This window comes from Panthera uncia, assembly GCF_023721935.1.
Source record: "Panthera uncia isolate 11264 chromosome B3 unlocalized genomic scaffold, Puncia_PCG_1.0 HiC_scaffold_1, whole genome shotgun sequence".
NCBI lineage: Eukaryota > Metazoa > Chordata > Mammalia > Carnivora > Felidae > Panthera > Panthera uncia.
The window spans coordinates 108,019,723-108,026,905 of record NW_026057582.1 but is presented as its reverse complement, the minus strand read 5'-3'; positions in this window follow the sequence as shown (position 1 = coordinate 108,026,905).

Here is a 7,183-nt window from a genome sequence, read left to right as displayed (position 1 = left end):
GGCTCCAGAGTGGCTGGTTTGCACTGAAAAGTGCTCTCACACTACGGCCACACCACCTGAATGTGCCCAATCTGTCTGAAAGGTACACTCATATGTGAGTTATTTGCTGTCTCTAGCAATTAGCTCACCCAGGGAGGGGCAGTTCCTTTAGGGGCAGCAAGGCCCCAGATGTCAAAGATTAAATTTAGAAAATAAGGAGACGTAGAGGCACCCGGGTGGCTCAGTCGGTTAAGCGTCAGACTTCAGCTCAGGTCATGATCTCACGGTTCGTGAGTTCGAGCCCCATGTCAGGCTCTGTGCTGACAGCTCAGAGCCTGGAGCCCCGTTCAGATTCTGTGTCTCCTTGCCCGCCCCTCACCTGCTCACACTCTGTCTCTCTCTCCTTTAAAAATAAACAAACATTAAGAAAAAAAGGAAAAGAAGAAGGCATGGGTAATGCACTGATGCATGCCTAATATGTTTTTATCACACTGCTAGGCCATGTGCCACAGGCCTGTAGACATTATCTTGTGCCTTTCCAAACAGCCCTGAGACATCAAGCAATTTATCCAGGCCACAGATCGGTAAGGGACACAGCCAGGACCGGAAACCGTTTGACCCCAGAGCTCCTTGTTCTCACCACCCTTTTGCCTCAGGCATTTCCCCTGCGCCAGAAGAACGTGCTCAGCCTGCATGGAAGGAACACCCAGCTTGGACCTGTCGGAGAGCTGCCCTCCACACTTGGGAGACAGCCGTAAGAGTTAAAAGATGGCCACACTTCCTCTGGGGGGGACACGCCTGAGGTATATGCGTCATGATCTGTTAGAGGGTCCCCAGAGTGATTAAACCCCGGTTGCTCGCAGAAACACCAGCTCAAAAATACTCTTTGCATTTGCTGTCTTTCTCTTCAAACGCCTTTATCCCTGCTCTCTTGGATCATCTGGCAAATAAACTTCCTGTGTCCACATCTTTGTCCTAAACTCTGCTATCTGGGAGGAGCCAAAGGAACGTAATGGGTGCCAGGAATGGCCCGAGAAAGGAGTCCCCTTGGGATGAGATTCTGGAACTGGGCCATTAAGTCAGATGGTAGCACACGTCTCATTGCTGGTGGTAAGTGGGGCAGTTGCGCCCCCTGGTATGTTGAAGCTTCAGAACTACTAAGAGTATCCCGTGCGGTGAGTTGGCAGGTGGTTAAAAGAGGGAGGGGAAGTACACGCAAAAGCTCTACACTCGGTGTGAGGCCATCACAGAGGGCCAAGACTAAGGTGAAGCAAGTAAGATGTCTGGGCACAGCATCCAAGGAGGTGCATGTTCTCAGGGCTGTGCAAGTGCGGGGTTGGCATTTGAGAGTGTTTCCTTGAAATCTGCACTGTAGGCGCCTCCACTTGGTCACCCTCATCCTGGCCTGGCATCCTGGCTCCTGGTTAGAGTGGGGATTTAGGACCCCAGGTGGTCAATTGGTTCTTTGCTCATATTTGTTTCACACTGCTTCCAAAGTCTCCATACACCACCCTCTGGTTATTTCACTGTCCCTGAGTATATTGAGGCAGAGTTTCTTAGCAGCAACTAGTCCTTACGTTGTCTTCCTGACCTGTAGCATTTGGGTCATTATATAGGAAGGGCAAGTGAAAGCTCCTAATTTAGTGTCCCCCCCCCCCCAACAACCAAGATGGCAAATCAGTAGAAATAATGAATCCTTATGCATTTGCTGAGTGTCACTCTCAAAAATTTAAAGGATGCTGGGTGGTAATCCCCATCACACCCCCCATTCAATTCACTTTTATGGCCCCTGCAAAAACCAGACAGACTGTGGCATCACGTGATGTACAACCAAAAATTAAGCCAAGTGGTAGCTCTAATTACAGCTGCTGGGCCAGGTGTTACAGGTTTGCTACAACAGACCTAATACTTAGTATGTGACTAATGTTTTGGCAGATGTAGTATTTTCAATCTCCATCAATAAAGAAGAGCAAATGAGGATAATATTTACATGAAAAAGGCAGATGTACACATTCATTGTCTTGACCCAGAGCTATATTAAACTCTTGTTCTCTGTCATGAGACAGTCCTCAGGGATTTTGATAATTTTATCATTTCACAGAATATCGTGCTGGTCCACTGTATTGATAAAACATCATGTTAATCCGTTTCAGTAAACAAGAAGTAGGAAGTTCTAGGGAAATGTGCCAGAGGGTAGGAGGTGAACCCTACCAAAATTTGGAAGCCTGTCATATCAGTGAATAGTCTGGCCATGCCAGTTCATCCTTTCATAATATCAATTTTTCGTACCTCTTTCCCCCGTATCTTTAAGAAAGAGACACAGCACGGGATGGGTCTCTGGATTTTGGAGACAATGTATACTTCATTTGGTATTGCTTCCATTCATTTATTGGGTAACTCAGCAGGTTATCAATTTTGAGTGAGGCCCAGAATAAGAGAGGGCTCTGTTGGCTCTAGGATGTGAACAGCACTGACATTTGGGCCATACGACCCAGCCTATCCAAGGCACTAGAGATAAACAGAGTAGATAAATACACAATGAGGAGTCTCTGGCAAGCCCTGATAGGAAACCTATGATTCTGACCTATAGGGTTTGGAGCAAAGCCAGGCCTTCTGCAGAAAAACAAAACAAACCAAAATAAACAAAAAAACTCTTTCTGCTTGGAAAAGAGGTCCTGAGGTGAATCTTAGTGGAGACTGAGCACATAACCATAGCATATCAAGTGACCGTGAAACACCCGTCATAAGGTGTTTATCATCATATCTACCACCTCAAAAGATGGATAGATATAGCGGTAATCCATTGTCTCGTGGAAATGGCATAATCAGGATTGGGCTCACGTGGGCGTGGAAGGCACAGATAATTCACATGAACAGGAGACCCAAACATCCAAGATTCCCACAGCAACAATACATGAACAGGAGACCCAAACATTCAAGATGCCCGCAGCAACACCTCACCTTGAACCTTGGGGAGGGGTTCCCTACAATCAGATAAAGGAAGGAGAAATAACTCGGATCTGATTCACAGATGGGTTAGCTTGGTATGTTGGTATAAAGCAGGAAGGACTGCCTGCTGCAGCACATCCCCTGTTAGGAGTGTACCCAAAGAAAGTGTAGGTGGTGGGGAATCCTCTCAGTGAGTACAGCTTTGAGAACACAAGAGTTTGGGGAGGGAGAAATGACTTAAAGATATATGGGGGTGTCTGCATAGTGACAAATGGCCTGAAAGGAGAAAGAATGGAGATTAGCGGCTCTGCGAAAGAGACAGGTAGATGTTCCATATGGGTGGGCATGAGTGTGTAGAACTTTGACTCTCAATCAATGCCTACCTGAGAGTATCTCTTCAGAGGAGCACTGCGAAACCCAGTGAAAATGATGATTCATCAAGTGCAGGTAAGCTAGTCTCTGTCTTTGGCTACCTCGGTGCTTGCAAAATGATCCCATGAATGGAACAGCCATAGTGGAAGGAGTAAGGCCATATGTTGGCCCAACAGCATAACCTCCTTTTCACTAAGGCTGATCTAGTTACTGCTACTGCTGACTGCCTGACTGTACAACGACATAGACTGAACCTGAGCAGTCAATGTGGTACCATCTCTTGAAAAGAACAAGCAGCTAACTACATCGAACCCCTTCATCATGGAGGGGGAAGTTATTTATCCTTCCTCTTCTTTATATATGGGGATTTTCTTTTCTGCCCACAGCACTTATGCCAAAACTGCCATCTGAGGGCTTACAGAATGCCTGCTCATGGGATCCCGTGTTACATTGCCTTGGACTAAGGTACCCATTTTATGGTGAAGGAAGTATGACAATGGGCACATGACCAGAGAACCCCATTGGCCCTAACATATCCCTAGAAGCAACTGAGTTTATTGACTTCGGCGCACTCACCCAAGATTCAGGACTTAATATGATGGCTTAAGCCCTGGAGGGGGTGTGGGGGGTAGCATTAATAGTCTGCTAGATTATCTAAATGAGGCCTGACCTCAACAGTGGCCAGTACTGTCCTTAGACCTACTCTTCTTCCAGGCCCTTACCCATAGACAGGGCCACCATACTCCAGAGTGGATTCCAAGGAGTCTTAGAAAATTCTAAATCTTAACCTTCTATATATATTTTTTGAGGTAGGAGGACAAATTTAACTTTTCAAAACTTGATTTATAAATGTTTTTGTATTTTAAATATTTAGACAATTGAACAACACTGCAAGCAAACTAGACCTAGCAGACATATTGGACATTGTACCCAACAACAAGAAAATACAGTCTTCTCAAGGGTACATAAAACATAAATCATATGTTAGGCTACAAGAAAGTCTCAATAAATTTTTAAAAATTGAAATGGTTCAAAATATTCTCTCTAGACACAATGGAAAAAAGTAGAAATCAATAACAGAACAAAAACTAGAAAAGTAAGAAATATGTGGAAATTAAACACTACTCTCTAAAACAACCATGGGTCAAATCAAAAATCACAAAGGAAATTAGAAAATACTTAGAGGTGAGTGAAAATGAAACACAAGATATCGAAACTATTGGGTGCAGTAAAAGGGAAATTTATAGCAGTGAATTTCAGAGTGCTCAGAGGGAAATTTATAGCAGTAAATGCCTACATTAAAAAGAAAACGGGAATTATCTTGGGATGCCTGGGTGGCTCAGTCAGTTAAGCATCTGGGTCTTGATTTTGATTCAGGTCGTGATCTCATGGTTTGTGGGAATCAGCTCCCATGTTGAGCTCCACACTGAGTGTGGAACCTAATTGGGATTCTCTCTCCCTTTCTTTCTGCCCCTCCCCTGTTCATGCATGCATGTGCTCTCTCTCACTCTCTCTTTCAAAATAAATAAATAAAACTAAAACTAAATATATATATATATCTTAATAAATATATAAATATAAATATAAATATATCTTAAATATATCTTAAATATAAATATATCTATAATATATTTATATTAAATATAAATATATCTATAATATATTTATATTAAATATAAATATATCTTAAATATAAATATATCTTAAATATATCTTAAATAAATATATAAATATATAAAAATATATAAAAATATATATATTATATATATAATATGTTATATATATAATATACTATATATATTATATATATAAATATAAATAAATAAATAAATAAATAAAATATATCTTAAATAGATCTTAAATAAATAACCCACTTCACTCCTTAAGGAGCTAGAAAAAGAAGAGCACATTAACCTGAAACCTAGCAGAAGGAAGGAAATAATAAATATCAGAGTGGAGATAAATAAAATAGAGAATAGGAAAACAAAAGAGAGAATCAATCAAAACTAAATTGGTTTTTTGAAAAGATCAATAAAATTGACAATCTTTAGCTAGAATAACAAAAAAAGAGAATGAGAAGTTTCTTAAAATAACTAAAATCAGAAATGAAAATGAGAACATTACTACCTACTTTGCAGAAATAAAAAGGATTATGAAAGAATACTATGAACTGTTATATGCCAACAAATTAGACCTAGATGACATGGACCAGTTTCTAAAACACAGATACCAAAACTGGCTCAAGAAGAAATAGAAAATCTCAGGGCACCTGGGTGGCTCAGTCAGTTAAGCGATAGGCTCTTGATTTTGGTTCAGATCATGTTCTCATGGTTTGTGAGATCAGCCCCGCATTGGGTTCTGCACTGAAAGCACAGAGCCTGCTTGGGATTCTCTCTCTCCCTCTCTTTCTCTCTGTCAAAATAAATAAATAAACATTTAAAAAAAAAAAGAAAATCAAGGGGGGAGCCAAGATGGCAGAATAGCATGGGAGTTTTTTGTGTGTCTCGTGTCCATGAAATACAGCCAGACCAACACTAAACCATCCTGCACACCTAGAAAACTGATGTGAGGATTAACACAACAATCTGCACAATCTGAACCACAGAATTCAGCAGGTACATGGTGCAGAGAAGTGAACTTGGGGAGCAAGAAGCTGCGGTGGGCAGGGAGCTGCTTTTGCGGACGGAGAGAGGACAGAAACAGGATGGAGATGGGGTGGTGGAGAATATGGGAAAAGCACCCCTCCCCAAAAGCAGTTGGAGAGAAAGTGGAAAATTGGAAACAGCCACAGGGACTAAACTAAAAAGGGAGAAAGGAGAAAGGAGAGGGTTTAAATTCCATTAAGACTGTAAACAAAGGGAGCGCAAAGTCTGCAACTCCGCAACTCCATACCTGGCGGTGCTCTGGTGGGAAGGGCGAATTCCCAGGAGCAGAGTGGGGTCCAGGAGGTTCTTGGGCCACACGGGGAGAAGAGGTTCCACTGCTGGAAGGACATTTGGTAGAGACTGTTGAGGCCCTCTGGTCCCAGCAGACCCCAGAGAACGGCCACATTCGCTGGTGCTGGAACAAGGTCATTAAGGGTGAAGCCTGGTGCCAGATGTGTGTTGTGATTTTCCATAATCCCTGAAATGCTACTGCTACACTATCTCGCGAACTTTTTCTGGGGTGGGCTGGCACCTGGCCGCAGTCTCGGGGCACTGGCAGCAGCAGAGTCCAGCAATCGTTCCTGGGGACAGCTGGCATTCGGCCATTGCTTGGTGAGACCCTCCCACAGAGGGGCGGGATGGGTCAAAGCCGCAGTCCTTCAGAAGTAAGGGGTCGGGAAAACCAGCCGTATCAGAGACAAAACTCATGAGGGAGGTGCTGCCTGGGGCTTGGTCACGGATAGTGAAAAAGCAGGGAGTGGATGAAAGCTGAAGATAGGACGGGTGCACGATTGCTGATCAGGGAGAACAGAGTTCCGATACTAGAGACTGGGTAGCTGGGTGACACCATTCTCACCGCTCATGCGCATGCCCATCCCAGTAAGCTAAGCAGGGCCATCTAGTGGAGAACGGAGCCGTTACACTTAAGCCCTGCCCAACTGGGCCAATCTTGCTCTTCAAGAACACAAGTCTCACTGCCTCTGCCTGCTTAGTTTATGGACTATAAAGTACTTCATAGTCTGACTTCTAGGGGAAAGTGAAGTAATTTCAGTCGTATTTCAATCTGTTAGCAGATCCATCTATTAAATTTTCTTTTTTCTGTTTTTTTTCTCTTTTTCACTTCTTTTTTCTTGAATACAGAAAGAAAAAATTCAGTTTTATTTTCAATTTTTATTAAAAATATTTTTATTAAAAAATTTTTTAGAGCAGAATGGATTCTCTGGAGCCAAGCGTAGTCA